Here is a 17,548-nt window from a genome sequence, read left to right as displayed (position 1 = left end):
CCAGATAGGGCTGAGAAAGACCCTTCTCTAAAAACCCTGGAGAACCACTGCCAGTCAGTGTAGACAATACTAAGGAAGATGGAGCAATGGACTCTGCATGGCAGCTTACTATGTTCCAATTCATGAATTTATTACTTTTTTAAAAAAATTAAGATGCTGCCCATCTGGCTGGGTTGCCCCAACCGCTCTGGGCAGCTCCCAACAAAATATTTAATGAAACATCAACCATTAAAAACTCCCCTGTACAGGGCTGCTTTCAGGAAGTACATCCTCAGAGACCATTTCTTTCTTTATTATTACAATTATCTCTTGCCTTTCCTCCAGGGAGCTCAAGGTGGCATAAATGGTTCTGCCTTCCTTGTTTTAACAACAACCCTCTGAGGTTCAGTTAGGCTGAGAGGCAGTGACTGGCCCAAGTAAGGATTTGAACCCAGGCCTCTCAGGCCCCAGTCCAGGACTCAACTCAGTACCCCCAACACCAGCTTGGTGGTAAACACTATAAATCCTTAAGCTTCTTGAGAATTTGGCCCCAACACATGGCAGTAAATAGAAATAGAAGTAAGTTAGCCCACCACGTGAAAAAGTGAGCAATGAGTCTAGTTCAGTCTTCATCAAGGGGGTCCCTCCAGATCAGGCATCCCCAAACTTCGGCCCTCCAGATGTTTTGGACAACAATTCGCATCTTCCCCGACCACTGGTCCTGTTAGCTAGGGATCATGGGATTTGTAGGCCAAAACATCTGCTCCAGATGTTGTTGGACTGCAACTTCCATCAGCAAAGCTGGCTAGCTGGGGGAAGTTGTACTTCAACATCTGGAGGGCACGGGGTTGGTGAATGCTGGTCAAATTCAACCCCTTGCTCCAAAGTATTCTTCACTGCAAGCCTATATCTAATTATGGATGGGGTGGGGAAATCAGGTACTTTCATATTTACAGGTAAACCTACCATATTTGCACTTTCTGAAACAATATGCAAACCAAAACACAGTCGCCTTTTGAAACATGAACCTCTCTGAATTTTGCAGTGCACTTCTCCAGTCAAGAAATATGTACAAACATGTGCATAGTTTGAATAAGCAATGGATAAAAAGGCAGATACAGTGGTACCTCGCAAGACGAAATTAATTCGTTCCACAAGTCGCTTTGTATAGCAAAATTTTTGTCTTGCAAAACACGGTTTACCATTTACCCAGTTTACCCGGTCTACCCATTTAATTAATGCATTCCTATTCGAATTGCGAAGCACAGCCATAGGAAACTTCGTCTTGCAAGACGCCTCGCGCAACACAAAACACTTTCGTCTTGCGAGTTTTTCGTTGCACGAGGCATTTGTCTTGCGGGGTACCACTGTATTTGAAAATTACCTGAAAATATCTACAATAGAAAGCAGTCAATCTATTTGCTACGCATTAATGTAATTGATTTTTTCACGATAGCTTCTGAGGTCAGGGGAGCAGGTTTTCAGGCATTTTTGCATACCATTTTGAATCAGGGTGGTAGGCCGAACCTTTCAAAACTTCACTGATATTAACCTCCGATTTCAAAACTGCAGCAAATTTTTTTTTGGGGGGGGGAGTTCTGAAGACTTCCTGAGCAACACTGGCGGATAAGGCTGCTTGTGCATTTTATTCAGGGGAAAATGATTTGCAAATTGGGCACTATCGCACGCAAAAATTAATATATCAAGAAAAAATGCACTAAAACATTGATGAATTTTCACAGTGACTTTAAAAACTGATGTGGAAATGTGGAGAACTGAATAGGGGGAGACTGAAAATGACAGAATCTCCCCTTTACCTCCAATATACAAACCATGCCAGTAAAGACTAGGACCAAAGATTTTTCCCCGCCCCCGCCCATCCCCTTTAAAATGACAAACTTGTTAACAGCTATAAATAAGCTAGTAATTTGCAAGTTATGAATCACTGCTACTGAGGATTTCACTGGCGTTATCACAGCTTTCATGCCTCAGCATCACAGACTTTGAACAATCTTCGCTTTCAGAGCTGTCATTCCAGAAGTTGTGGGGTTTTGTGTGTGTGCTTTAATGTACGTTCCTCATTAAGAAGGCACCAGAAGACCTCAGAGAAAAGCCATCCCTTGCTCTCGCTGCTAGAGCAGGCAAGCGGGTTCACAAGCAGTTGCTCCCGAGTAAGGATGGGTGAATCTGTTCATTTCAGTTTCTCCTTTCTCTAGCCTCGAGTTCACCCCTCCACATTTCCACTGCCATTTGCGTTGAATAAACTTGCTGGCATCCGTCTGCGACAGGAGACAATGGAAGATTGCACCATTGTGGGTAAAGTAAAACTGTCAGAGTTATAGCGCCTCCTGTGGCTGTAGAGATTGATATGGGAGAGACATGTTTTACTGCAGCTGGGGCAGGTGAAGGCACCCAGATTTGCTAGGTTTTTTTCTTTCTGTGCTCCTCCCAGCGGTCATTTCACCTCTGGTCACTGCTGTGAATACATGACCTGACTGTCTGTCTTCCGGCACTACGGTTGTCTGCAAAGGATTCCCACACATTGCGGTTCATGTTGCCAGACTTCATGCCATGTTTGCAGACAACCTTATAACACAGAGTTGGTCTGCCAGCAGGCCTGGTGCCTGAAGCTAGCATCCCATAAAGCACACCCTTGGAGAACCTGCCATCTTCCATTCTATGTTCATGCAGGTCTCTCCTAACATCCATGTTTTCATATGAGGTTTTGCCCAAAGCACACATTTTTTCCCCAAAAAACATTTCCCCACACCGCCACACTTCGTCTCCGGGGTTCAGAGCCGCTTGTCCCTCCCCCCGCCCGACAGATCCAGCATTTGCCTTCCGTGCCGGGGGAGGCAGGCAAGAGGCGGCGGGGGGGGGAAGGTCTTCCCCCGCCGCCGCTTCTCACCATGAAAAGCTGGCATGGGGCTTGGCAGCGGTGGGGGAAAGGCGCAGGATCGTTCCTTCGCCTTTCCCCCACCCCGCCCGACAGAGCCGGATCCGACAAAGCTTCTGAAGCTTCGTCCGATCTGGCTCTGTCATTGGCAGCAGCGGCGCTTGCTCTCTTGGCTCGGGGAAGCGCCTGCCTTCCTTCCCCGAGCCAAGAGAGCAAGCACCGCCGCTGCCACCAGTTCCCCCGGAGCCCATAGGAACGCATTAATTGACTTTTGATGCATTCCTATGGGAAACGGTGCCTCGCTAGACGAACTTTTCGTAGGACGAATTGAGTGCTGGAACGAAATAATTTCGTCTAGTGAGGCACCACTGTACTAATATATGAACTTCCATTCATACTTAGCCCTTGGCTGGAGAAATGAATTGCAAAATTCGGAGAAGTGCAAATTTCAAAGGCTGTGTTTGGGGGGTTGCATGTTTGTTCAAAAAGTGCAAATTAAGAATCTTTGCCTTTAAATGTGAACTGACTCAAACACCCCCCCCCCTCATTTCTACTCCAGAGTGGACTTTCGGCCATTAGCAGAGGAAGCAGACTTTCCGTTCGTTTCTGTTATCTGCCTCCCTGTGTCCCACTTCTCCTAAGCACCTCTTTCCCGCTCCTTCAAATGCACAGACTTCAAAGGGATGTGATCTGAAGTCCAACAGTTCCATTTCCCTAGGATTTAAATTGAACTACATCACCTTTTTTCAACAACAAAAAAAGTCCCCGCTCCCATTTAAGTCAATCATAGCTCCAGTTGTGCAAACGCTTGATAAGAACAGCTCTGCAGCCTGCCAAGACATGGAGACGCTCTCTTGATTTTCAGCTTCAACAAGCACCAGTTGCTTAAACACACTTTCCGTGGCACAGAAGCCACTCTGGGTACCACGGCATTGCCATATGGCCCACAGCAGTAGAAGTGTGTGGGGGGGGGTGAAGGCAGGAAGGGAGACGACTGCTTCTCTCTCCTCATCTTGCTCCGGGAAAAGAATTACATGATGTAACCATAACAAAGGTCCGTATAGTTAAAGCTATGGTTTTCCCAGTAGTGATGTATGGAAGTGAGAGCTGGACCATAAAGAAGGCTGATCATCAAAGAATTGATGCTTTTGAATTATGGTGCTGGAGGAGACTTTTGAGAGTCCCATGGACTGCAAGAAGATCAAACCTACCCATTCCGAAGGAAATCAGCCCCGAGTGCTCACTGGAAGGACAGATCCTGAAGCTGAGGCTCCAATACTTTGGCCACCTTATGAGAAGAGAAGACTCCCTGGAAAAGACCCTGATGTTGGGAAAGATTCAGGGCACTAGGAGAAGGGGACAACAGAGGACGAGATGGACGGACAATGTTCTTGAACTGCGGGAGGCAGTGGAAGACAGGAGTGCCTGGCGTGCTATGGTCCATGGGGTCACGAAGAGTAGGACACGACTAAACAACTAAATACAACAACAACCATAAGAAAGGGGAAGGGCTGAAATTCAGTGGTAGACATAGGTGCCAACTCCCAGATTGAAAAGTCGTGCTGCGGCCATTTTGAAACTGGGCAGAGCAGCACCGGAAGTCACTTCTACGCACGCTATGCCCATTTCCAAAATGGCCACAGCGACAGAAATCGCTTCTGTGCATGTCCAGAGACTCCAGACATGTGCAGAAGGAGCCTCCCTGGGCCGGTAAGAATCCGGGGGGTTTACGGGGTTTTTTTTAATCCGGGCTGCCAGCGGGAAACAGCGGGAAAAACGGGGGTTTCTCGGGGAATATGGGAGGCTTGGCAGCTATGGTGGTAGACCACTTGCTTTCTGCACACAAGGTCACTTGTTCAATTCTTGGCATCTCCAGGTAGGGCTGCAAAAGAAACCTGGTCAAAAATTCTTCAGATTTCATTGCTGCCAAGCAACAATACTAAGCTAGAAGGACCGATGGCCCAACTCGGTGTTGGACAGCCTCCCATCCATAGAATAACCCTTTGTCAAAGAGTGAGCTGATAGAAAATCACACTATTCCAAGTTGGAGTTAACCCTCTGTTAGCAAAAACACAATATTCATTGATTTGGCTGAGTGTCAGGAATAATGAGCACAGCACTCATCCATAGTAGGTCTTGCCAGTGTCGGATTTGCCTATAATCTAAACAAGTTATAGGGCCCCACTCTCTTGGGGGCCCACAAACAAATCAAAGGGGAAAAAACTTGGATGTACATGTCCAAAATATAAGATAAAAAACAAATAAAATAAAACCATACAAAAACAGTGTTTTGTGTTGTGTAGGCTCCTGTGATGTAAGTCATGGGCCCCGCCTGCTCGCCTGCTTCCTAAAATATCACTGGTTTGCTCATTTCTATATATAGGGTGCCTACATTCTGCATGGACTGGTTGTAACAAGTACTTTGATAAAATACATATTTCGTTATGTGCAGATGGCTTTAGATACCTATTAGGTCCATAAATTACCCTATAGCATATATTCAACACAAAAAACAGGGACAATTTGTTGTTGACAAAGGACAGCTGGACTTATAAAGGGCCCCATTACCTTCAGTAGCTTAGAGCCTCATCAAACCTAAATCCGGCCCCTATGAATCAGTTTGCCGAGACTGAAAGACCCCACCTACCCCCAGTCGTCTAAGTTCCCTTCCTTCCAGGGCTTTTCCCAAGCAATTGGAGATTACGCCTGCATTGCTCTGCCCATTTCAGCTCTCTTCTCTTGCCTAATGTTGGGCTTGAACCCACATCCCTGAAATCAAGAATCTCACACTCTACCAACTGAGCTATCTCAACATACACAGAGATAGGGCAGGAAAGAGAAAACACAGGGTGGTGGCTAAGAATAGGCTGCAATTCTATGGCTTTATATTTGGGGTTATATTTGAAATCAGTGGGACACAGTTCTGAAGAATCATAGAATCATAGAGTTGGAAGAGACCACAAGGGCCATCCAGTCCAACCCCCTGCCAAGCAGGAAACACCATCAAAGCATTCCTGACAGATGGCTGTCACGCCTCTGCTTAAAGACCTCCAAAGAAGGAGACTCCACCACACTTATTGGCAGCAAATTCCACTGTCGAACAGCTCTTACTGTCAGGAAGTTCTTCCCAATGTTTAGGTGGAAGAAGCAGGGTTGGGATGAGCTTGATAGTATTGCTATTTTTAAAAAAAGCACTGCACAGCTTGGGAAAAGAAGGCTTCCACTCTGTGATTATTAATTGCAATTAACATTAAAAACACACTTTGTACGAGTCTTTTGCCGTGGTTTCCCCTATCGCTCCCATCTTACAGCCTGCTCCAGTTTGGATCCTACAAACTGCTTGCAAGAACTGCTGAATATGGAACAGGAAGGCAGACATGACCAGAAAAGCTTTGCCCTCTCCAGATCAGGAACCCTCCTTGAACCCAACTGAATGATGGCATGCATCAGGGTTGAGGAACTGTTTTCTTACAGAGGGGCGCCTTTCCTTTTGAGCAGCCTTCCAGCAATGGTGGGGTGGGGCTAGAGGCAAAAATGGGCATGTTTACATCTTGCAGAAGGCCAGTTTCCATGTACACAACCCTCTCTGTCCTCCACTCAGGCAAGCGCTATCAGAGTTAAGTGACACATTGCAGCCAGTCAAAACAACTCAAGGAGAGAATGAAGCAGGGATCACAAGCTGTGTGGTCTGGGGAAGGTAGGTGTGGCTGGGGAGAGTTCCAGTAGGCGAACAGAGAGGCTTCGGGGACCACATTTGGCCCCTGGATGTTCCCCACCCTTCGAGGGTTGTCATATGTCCTCTTTTTCCAGGACACCTCCTCTTTTTCATGGGTAGAGTTGTCATAGCAATCCATAGCTAAAAGTAGAAGTTGGCAAAGTGTCTTCTTCAAAATAATGGCAAGCCTACAACGCCCCATTTGCCCCTATTTCCCATCTCTCCTTAGGGTGGATAATATGCCAAGGGAGGCAAGGCTCCTATATTTTCCATAGGCTGTGTCTAAATATTTAAACAGTCATACCTCGGTTTAAGTACGCCTCGGTTTGAGTATTTTCAGTTTAAGTACTCCACGGACCCATCTGGATTAATCCACTTTCCATTACTTTCAATGGGAAATTTTGCTTCAGGTTAAGTACGCTTCAGGTTAAGTACAGACTTCCGGAACCAATTGTGTTTGTAAACCGAGGTACCACTGTATTCCTCCCTGGTTCCCTCGAGGCAGATTTGCAAAATAGGAATGAGACATCTAGATTATAGAACATATTTTATATAATATTATATATTATATACTATATTAATTTATGATAATAGTAGTGCATTGTATGGTAGTAAGTGGCCGGGACCGACAAAGGAAAAGAGCTTTGGAGGATTAGATATGCACACTAATCTATACCTAATATATTTCTATGTTAAATATGAAAGTATATCTTGTTTGCAAAATATAGCGCATACAATATATATAATTTCTTTTAAAAATTAAAGCCAGTACAACACAACACCTAAGAATGCAACTGCAAAAGAACTTTGGGTGAAACATGATGAGCCAACATTAAATCAATGAAGAAAAGGGCTTGACAAGATTTTAGAAGAAACATTCTCGGGGAAGGGAATTCAAAAGGGGTGTGAGTGCAACTTGGGGTGTGAGTGAGTGAGGGGGGGGGACGCAGGACCCAGCATATCTTTTTCCGCACAAAAAATTAAAAGTGAAGGAACTTTGTCCTCCTTTGCTTCTGATTCCCCTGCTCCCCCCTCTCCCTTTTCTGCTCTTAAAAATAAATAAATTCCAAAGACAGAAAGTAATTGGTCAACACATGACCCTTCATATAGGTCCAAATGTTCCATATGAACTCCTACAGTCTCAATATCCTTAAGACACATTTCAGCATTAGGGTCCAATAAAGCACAGGACACAAAAGATTTCTTGCCCACACCCCCATCACCTTGGACCTATGCCATCATTTGCCACCAAGCCACATCCCACAGCAATATGGTAGAAAGTTGGTGAAGGAGGGAGGGGGGGGAATGCGGAAAGTGCATACTCACTCGTTTCTCTTCCTTCTAAGCACCTTCGCCTCCAAACTGTCCTCTTTCCCATTACCCGCGCCATGTCTAGCACTCAATCGGAGTCGGATCCGGAGGTACTTTTCCACCAATGCCATTCCTTCCGTCCCCCAGATTGATGCTTCCTTTTATTTATTCCGAAGCTCTCCGATGTAAAACAAGAATGCCACCTTTCTAAAATTGCTCCCATCCACCGAAGTAACATTTACAGGAGGCAATATTCTCCAAAGCTATGAAGCATGTCTTGCCCTAAATTACATTGCAGCGCCTGCTCGGAGCTCGCACATTTTTGAATACGAAAGCGCCCAAGGAATCCTTTCCCCCTCGTTACCATACAGAGAGTGCATTTACTGCTTGAAAACATTTCTTAACCTAGACACTGAAGTGCCAGCCTCGCAGACCTCATGCTAATCCTAGCCGGGGTGGCTGTTCTTGAGGGAAAGCATGCAAAAAATTGTAACAGAGCCTCAACTTTGACCCTTTTTGCTTAACACATGAGACTCCTAAATTCCAGAGGGAACGGCTGAACTCTGACCTGCTTAAAATTAGCTTTGTTTAGTGCCTTGTGTTGTGGTGACTCAATGGGCCAGATTTTTTTCTTCTTCTTCTTCTTCTTCCAGAAGGAGAAAGGACTTTTCATTGCCCCTGAAGATTTGGTGCAGAACGTGCAACGCGAATGGCAATGCAAGGATTACTTTCCTCAATCCAAGGGAGTCTGGTTCAGCACTCTGTTGCTGACTGCATAACTTTAGGACAAGGATAGCCCTCCAGATATTAATGGATTATGGCACACATCATCCTTGCCATGGGCTGGCTGGGCTACCTCTGCTCTAAGGACTCTGCAAATGAAGAGTCTTTGCCGTCTTTCCTGTGGCTCCTCTCCAGAAGCTGCTATTCAGAGGTAGACTGCCACAGGACATGTAGGCTTCATTTAGCAAGTGCAATTTGTTGCTTGTTTGATTCAATTTTAACGACGATGATCGATCAAGGAATTGAGAGTTTTTTAAAAAAAAGCCAAGAGAGACTGAAAAGCCTGGAGAAATAAAAAGGCCTTCAAAAGGTTGAGGGAGTTGGATATGCGTAGCCTGGAAAAGAGGAGAATGAGAGGAGATATGATCGCCATCTTCAAATATCTCAAGGGCTGTCACATGAAGCAAGCTTCTTTTCTCCTGCTCTGAAGGTAGGATCTGAACCCATGGCTTTCAGTTACAAGAAAGAGACTCCAATTAAATATCAGGAAGAACTTTCTGATAGTAAGAGTTGTTTGACAGTGGAACAAACTCCCACAAGAGGTGGTAGACTCTCCTTCCTTGGAGGTTTTTTAAGCAGAGGTTGGAGGGCCATCTGTCTTGTATGCTAAAGCTGAGATACCTGCATTGCAGGGGGTTGGAATAGATGACCCTTGGTGTCCCTTCCTTCTCTACAATTCTATGATTCATCTGGCACCAGTTGGCAGGTGAGCCTCTCCGGGGAGAATATTCTACAACTTGGGAGGGATGTGCCTCTGAGAAGGTTCTCTCTTCTGTTCCCATCCATTGCACCTCACCTGGGGGGTCCAGTTGGAGAATGCCCTGAACCCCTGGCCTACCCGGCAGCAAGTCAGAGTATCAAGTCCAAAGTTCAGGGGTTAATCCACGCAAGCAAAGTCCACAGGTCAGGAAACACAGTCCAAGGTCAGTCCAAGTAAGCCAAGTCTGAAGTCTAGCAGTCAGGATGCAGTCCAGAATCAAAGCCAAAGCACAGTCTCACAGAGATCTTGAAGCATCCATGTTGTCCATCAACATGGGCAGTTGAGCAGAAACCAGCACCTCAGTTCTGTGTCCCTGTTGCACTTTGCCTGCTGATTGCAGCACCTGGGCTTGATGAGGCAGACAACCCTCACCTGTTCCAAGCCTACTCCAGCTGAGGAAGCACAGCCCTCCTCCCAGAGCTAGCGAGCCCCACCTGGCCAGCTGTGGGCCCTTGCCTGCCTCTGCCTCCAGGAGCACACCTTCTGCTGCTCCCTACACCTCAGAGCCCACTGTTTTCTGGCTCTGGTGATGGGTCCTTCGACTCTGATTCCTCTGCAGTGACCCCCATCCCTTCGCCATCCTCCGTCACCCTATGAATACTTCCTTCCCCATCCCCTGCTTGCCCCAGTGTGTTTCAGTCCTGGCTCCACCCCCCGCCAGGATCCTCTTCCTCCTCTTTGTCATCCTGGCAGTTCATAGGGTTGCCAGACTCAATAGAGGACAGGACTTCTGTGCCTTTAATTGCCCTGCTCTCTTTTGAGTCTGGAAACCTTAAAGAGAAACCAGCAGAGGGTCAAACAAACAAAGGGTCTGCTGGTTTCTCTTTAAGGGTTCCAGACTCAAAAGAGAGCAGGGCAATCAAAGGCACAGAAGTCCTGTCCTCTACTGAGTCTGGCAACCCTAGCAGTTCATGAGAGAGAAAGGCTGTCTAAGAATATCTTGGGATCAAGGTACACACATCCCAAGAGAGATGGTCCTTCAGGAACCTGGTCCCAAGTCATGAAGCAGCATGATTTGAACTCATCAGATGATCTGGGTGCCCCATGGGGACTTAAGCCTACTAGTATTATAACATCATCATCAGTTACTATTATTACAATTTAATAACCAGCATCACCATTTCAAAAAGCCAGTTAACCACCTGCTTCCATTGCATTTTCACTAACACACTATGCCATGGCAGATCTGCCGGAAAATGTTGAGCCACAGAAACTCAAGAGGGAACTAAGCTATAGGTCCTGGGGTGGGCCGTCTCAGAGCCTGTCTTGAAAGTTCACCTTTAATTGAGGGAACCATTCGCATCCTTTAGGGTGGCCTGGTGAAAAACAGGCCAGAGTTCTTGTACCTTTAGCAGCTGTGCTACTAAGGGAATTTCAGCAGGCAGAACTTGTCCTGCAAGTTACACCTGCTGAAACTTCCTCTTCTTCATGGCTATTACAAGTCCAGAAGCCCTTCCCTCTTTTGCAGGTGGCTAGGACCCAGGTGGCGCTGTGGTTAAACCACTGAGCCTAGGGCTTGCTGATCAGAAGGTCGGCAGTTCGAATCCCTGTGACGGGGTGAGCTCCCGTTGCTTGGTCCCAGCTCCTGCCAACCTAGCAGTTCGAAAGCACATCAAAGTGCAAGTAGATAAATAGGAACCGCTACAGCGGGAAGGTAAACGGCGTTTCCATGTGCTGCTCTGGTTTGCCAGAAGCGGCTTTGTCATGCTGGCCACATGACCTGGAAGCTATATGCCGGCTCCCTCAGCCAATAATGCGAGATGAGCGCGCAACCCCAGAGTCGGTCACGACTGGACCTAATGGTCAGGGGTCCCTTTACCTTTACCTTTTTTAGCCTGCCGAAACTGCTCTCCTTGAAGGGAATGGCATGGCCATCCTGTCAATGTTTACTCAGCAGGAAATTCCACTGTACAGTGGTAACTTGGTTCTCAAACTTAATCCGTTCCGGTAATCTATTCCAAAACCAAAGCGTTCCAAAACCAAGGCGCGCTTTCCCATAGAAAGTAATGCAAAACAGATTGTAATCTGTTCCAGACTTTTAAAAACAACCCCTAATGCAGCAATTTAACATGAATTTTACTATCTAACAAGACCATTTATCCATAAAATAAAAGCAATAATCAATGTACTGTACTATAAAATAAATAAGAAAGTCTTGTAGATGATAAAAATAAAAATTATTTTTTTTCTTACCTTCACTGATAATAGTCATTGGGGTTTTTTGGGGGGGAGGCTTTAATCCATTTCCACGGTCACACAATCAATCAATCAGTAGCTGCACTGGGTTCCACACAGTGACAAAAACAAATTAGCAGAAAAAGCCTCAAAAACAAAAAAGCAAAATAAATAGCAAAAACAAAAGTGCCAGACTTAATCCGTTCCAGAAGTCCGTTTGACTTCCAAAATGTTTCAAAACCAAGGCACAGCTTCTGATTGGTGCAGGCACCCCGGAAACAATAGCCGACAGCTGCATCAGACGTTTGACTTCTGAAAAACGTTTGAAACTGGAACACTTACTTCTGGGTTTTCGGCATTTGGGAACCAAAGCATTTGAGTACCAAGGAGTTTGAGAACCAAGGTACCTCTGTACTCCATGGAGCTAAACCTTCATAAGGATGTTTCAAGACCTACTTTGCTTGGATCACTTCCTAACCATGTGACTACGTGCTGGTCTGCTCAGAAGTAATTCTCATCGAGTTCTGGAGAGGGGCTTTACTCCCAGGGAAGTTGGCATCAGATTGCAATCTAGACAGCAGTTTTTCCATTTTCCCTCTTCCTCATCTGTTAATTTCTGCATTGTTGTTGTTTAGTCGTTTAGTCGTGTCCGACTCTTCGTGACCCCATGGACCAGAGCACGCCAGGCACTCCTGTCTTGCACTGCCTCCCGCAGCTTGGTCAAACTCATGTTCGTAGCTTCGAGAACACTGTCCAACCATCTCGTCCTCTGTCGTCCCCTTCTCCTAGTGCCCTCAATCTTTCCCAACATCAGGGTCTTTTCCAAGGATTCTTCTCTTTCCAAGGATTCTTCTCTTAATTTCTGCATTACATTTCCACTTTCACACAACATAAAAGCTGCTTCTGGAAATTCAGTGGAACGTAGTGCAAGTCCAGTACTCATTTCTGTGCTATTTGCTTCCAAAGAAAATCTACTTGCAAGCCTGGAAGCCCAGAAAATAATGGGAGTTTTGTATAGGGCTGTGCACCTGAATGGAGCATCTGTACAGGGGGGGGGGCGATGGAGGAGGTCCGCCCCGGGTTCCACTCAAGTTCCACTCGACTCCCAAGCCGAGCCTCCCATGACTCCCAAGCCGAGCCTCCCATGACTCCCAAGCCGAGCCTCCAGCCTCCCAGTAAAAAGTCTGCTTGGCACGCTTCTGAAAAGACTTTAGAACAGCAACATGCTCCCTGCACATGGGCTTACGGTTTAATAGTCACAATACAAATGAAAAAGGGGATGAGGCTGGAAGAGGAAAACCAGCAAATCCAGGCACTGAATATTCATCTAACACTGAAACATATTTCTGTCTCTGCTGTGCGCCGAACAGACTTTTTACCGGGAGGCTGGAGGCTCAGCTTGGGAGTCGCGGGGGCGGGGGCACCAAGTGGCAACCCCCCCCCCGCCGTGCCAAGCGGGCTTTGGGAGTTTGGAGCTAAAGGCGCACAGCTTTGGAGTCGCGGGGCAGCGACGATACCCTGTCACGTAACAACGTATGCACAGCGCAATGCTGCGTATAAATCATAACGTGGCAGGGTATCGCCGCCCCCCGCGCCTCCAAAGCCGCACACCTCCAGTGCCAAACTCCAGGTAAAAAGCCCGCTTGGTGTGGCTTTGGAGGCTTTGGAGGCGTGGGGGGCGGCGATACCCCGCCACATAACGCATCGTTACGTAGCGACGCATGCCCCCCCCCCGGGTGCATGGCAATTTGCCGCCCCAGGTGTCGCGGCGGCTCGCTACGCTGCTGAACACACACTCACACACACACCAGGATCATCCTGATTAACAGCTATTGAGCAGAGGCCCAAGTTAAGCTGGTGGAGCATCACACACACACACGTTTTGCCCCCAAAACTCTACTGGTGTGAATGAAGTTTAGCACAACGTGGTGGTATACAGGTAAAAGGTAAAAGTAAAGGGACCCCTGACCGTTAGGTCCAGTTGTGACCGACTCTGCGGTTGCGGCGCTCATCTCGCGTTATTGGCCAAGGGAGCCGGCATACAGCTTCCAGGTCATGTGGTCAGCATGACAAAGCCACTTCTGGCAAACCAGAGCAGCAGACGGGAAACACCGTTTACCTTCACGCTGGAGTAGTACCTATTTATCTACTTGCACTTTGATGTGCTTTCAAACTGCTAGGTTGGCAGGATCTTGGACCGAGCAACGGGAGCTCACCCTGTCACAGGGATTCGAACCACCGACCTTCTGATCAGCAAGCCCTAGGCTCAGTGGTTTAACCCACAGCGCCACCCGTGTCCCTTTTATGGTGAGTACCGGCACCTTTTTTCTAGAAGAAAAACACGGCACAAAGCTTGCATTTACAGGTTCTTGTTAGGTTTTTCCTTCCACCTTGACTCAGGCCTCCTATTTAAACAGCCATGTCTTCCACCAGAGAATCATGGGAACTGTAGTTTGCTAAGGGTGCTGAGATTTGCTAGGAGACCTTTATTCCCCTTGCAGAACTACAATGCCCAGGGTTCCCTGGAAAGAGGGACTGGCCGTTAAACCACTGAGGGGAATAGACAAAGTCTAATAGCTCTCAGCACCCCTGACAAACTACAGTTCTTTGGAGGAAGCCACAGCTGTTTAAAGCAGTATGATACTGTTTTAAATGCATAATGCAGATAGGCATCATTGTGTTCCCAGGATATCCTTAGGGTATTTCGGCCATGTTGGTTTTATGAAGACACCCCTGGATGGATCTTGTTATGGCTGATAGCATTTGGCTGCTCCCTCAGACAGAAAGAAATGCGAAGCTTGCCCAGAAAGGATTTAGCATTGCAATGCGCTTATTGCGAAATCCAGCAGTTAAGAAAGGCTTGTACATCTGAGATAAACATTTCATGATAAGCAGCATTCTTGGAGAGTGAACTATGTCATTGACTGTTCCACAGATAATTCTCAAGCCAAGACTGGCCTGAGCATAGCTATCGTATCAGGGGAAAGTAGTAGATACTTGTGTGTGTTGGAGAGAGCGGGGGGGGGGGAGAGAGATCTCGAAGGTGTTGATACACACACACACACACACACTTTAATCTGCTCTAGGATTTCAAAACGAATCTGCAGAATTGTTGTTTAAATAATCCCCGAACCACCATGATGTATGATTTGCAAGTCACCAGCACTAGAAAGGCGGAGTCTGGTATATTTTCTAAAGAGAGTGCAAATAAGATGGTTTGGATTTCCGGCCCCCAAGCCTCAGAGGAGCAAGTCTGGCTCTAGCCCTGCCTACATTGCTGCATACCATAACTATATCCTCTTAGAATCATAGAATTGTTGGAAGGGACCCTGAGGATCATCTAGTTCAACCCCCTGCAATGCAGGAATATGGAGCTATTCCGTACGGGGATCAAACCTTCAACCTTGGCATTATTAACATTTAAAAAAAAAAAAACACGGAGTTGGCATTCAAGGAAAGCACAATGGCAGCCACCAGCAACTTGCACTGTCCATGCCAATGTTTATTAGCCACTGCCCAGAATTCAGCCCCACCATGCCAAGTTCATCTAAATGCCCCCATTTCCCTGCTCACGAGTGGGATAGGGAAACTGGTGGATGGAATTCAGCGCAGCTCAGCCCTAATGCATACCCACATATCCCTAGATACCGGTTTGGAATGTTTTCTTTGGGGCAACCTGTGGTTTATCGCTATGTCTCCATTTTGCAGACAGGAAACTGAGGCCGAGAGGAGCTTGCTCTGCAAATCCTTGGGCTAGAGAGAGAGTGGAACCCAGGCTTCCAGCCCTGGTCTCTTGCGACTTTGATAGGGATGGGTGCAATCCATTTGCCTACACAGAAAAACTTCCAAATTCTTTTGACCAGTGGCTCGCAAAACTGTGTTGCGGCCAAGACAGATTAATTAAGCTGGGCTCCATCTGCACACCGAGCACACCTGAGCTCCTCATGCAGATGGCAAAGAGCCAGAGAAGACGGATAAAGGCATCTGTCATTTTTGGCTTGATATCCACAACCGCATTTAACAACTTACTTGTTATTATTCCAGGTGTAAAAGTCTTTGGATTTTTGAGATTCCTCAAACACGGATGATTTCCCCCTATGTAACTCTCTCTGTGTGTGTATCTATGTAAAGAAGTGATGCGGAGCTTGTGACCCTCCAGGTGTTACTGAACTACAGCTCCCATCATCCCTGACCATTGGTTATGCTGGCTGGGGCTGATGGAATTTGTAGTCCAACCGCATCTGGAGGGCCACATATTCCCCAGGCCTGGGGTAAATGAAAGGGATATTGCTGTTCAAGTAGCAGCCCTGTGGTACCTCGGTTTTCGAACGTAATCCATTCCGGAAAACCGTTCAACTTTCGAAACGTTCAAAAACGGAGGTGCAAAGGGTGGTCTGTCAATTCAATAGAGAAAATTGTGAAACACAGCAGATATACACAGCAGAAGCTTTTTGACTTCTGAGGCGCATTCGAAAACAGAAGCATTTACTTCCGGGTTTTCGGCGTTCAAAATCTGAAATGTTCAGCTTCCAAGATGCTAGAAAACCGAGGTACCACTGTATTATGATTCTGTGGGACCACAGGGGAAAATTGAGGATGTGTTCCTGGGTGTGATTTTCTGCTTCCAGAGAATTCTAACCTTTTTCTTTTTAAAGCAAATGTTTAGACCTTATGGCTGCAAAGAGAAGATCAGTAGCTGGAAGAATGACTCAATGATGATAATATATTGATTATACCAGGCATGCCCAAACTTGGCCCTCCAGATGTTTTAGGACTACAGCTCCCATCACCCCTGACTACTGGTCCTGTTAGCTAGGGATGATGGGAGTTATAGTCCCAAAACATCTGGAGGGACGAGTTTGGGGATGGCTGGATTATACCTTGCCTTCTTCCCTGACAGAGACCCAAGGCAGTTTACAGACGAAACAAGAACAGTTAAAAACATAGAAAAAAATCTTATATGTGTGTATTCCATTAAAAACATACAACCATAACACAAACAGCACAACACAAGCCCCCACATTAAAAGCAAGTCAGTTCCCAAAACGCCTTTTGGAATATGGTTTTCAACTATCAACTGAAGGACAAGGAGAAAGTCACTTCTCCAAATCTTCTCCTGCCAAGTAATGTGTACATAAATGCATATACCAGGGCAATGTGTGCATAAAATGCACATGCTGGTGAAAACAGCTCAGAAAAAGATGTTACATTAGTGGAAATCGCTTTGCAAAAATGTGCATATTGGGCAAAAATTGCATACAAACATGTGTATATTAGTTTAAATTCACACTAAAACGCTGGTGAATTTTTACAAGCAGCTTAAAAAAAGAAATTCACAAACAGAGAAATACCCATCCCATATTTTACATAAAGGTGTTGTGCCTTTCATGTGGAAAATGTACTCAGAATGCATAGAGCTGGAGAGAACAGTGTGCAACAGAATGAGATGCTATGCAATGGGATGGAAGAAAACCTATGATCAATTGCCAGCAAGTCCAAAACCGGACGAAATCAGCTGCTCAGGCCATCCCTCAGCTTTTTATGGCTTGGAACTAATAACCATTATCATCTGCTAATTTCTGCCAGCCAAACGACTGTCCAAGGGGACGTCTCAGGGCTGATTCGGATTTGGCAAGCTTACAGGCCTGCACACACAGAGAGACACACAGACACACACACACATTTGGTGATGTATGCCCCCACTTCACCCTTTATGACTCCTACCTGCAGGAATGTGGCAACACCCTTGCCACTACAGAGCGCAAAACCGCTCTTAAGAAGTGGTAACTTTATATAGGAAAACTCCTGCAAACAAAAGAAATCCTGGCCGATAAGAGAGAGGGGCAGGGAGAGGGAGAGAAAGTCCTAATAAATCACAGTTTGTCATACTGCACAAGTACATTCTCACTTAGTTCAAGAGGAAAGAAAT

The 17,548-nt window shown here is 46.3% G+C and overlaps 1 protein-coding gene across 3 annotated transcripts in view; it reads right to left on the bottom strand.

Moving 5' to 3' along the window:
* The window catches only part of SOX5 (SRY-box transcription factor 5), a 729,285-nt gene that overhangs the window by 692,651 nt on the left and 19,086 nt on the right, over positions 1-17,548 (bottom strand). The window contains exon 1 of one of the 3 annotated variants that reach the window (XM_035127887.2): positions 7,917-10,131. The exons of the other annotated variants lie outside the window; for them this stretch is intronic. The gene's annotated coding sequence lies outside the window, so the exon portion shown is untranslated. Of the gene's footprint in view, positions 1-7,916; positions 10,132-17,548 lie in introns of those variants that run through there. 3 annotated transcript variants of the gene reach the window in all.

Source organism: Zootoca vivipara, chromosome 10 (assembly GCF_963506605.1).
Source record: "Zootoca vivipara chromosome 10, rZooViv1.1, whole genome shotgun sequence".
NCBI lineage: Eukaryota > Metazoa > Chordata > Lepidosauria > Squamata > Lacertidae > Zootoca > Zootoca vivipara.
This window is presented reverse-complemented; position numbering and strand designations above follow the sequence as displayed.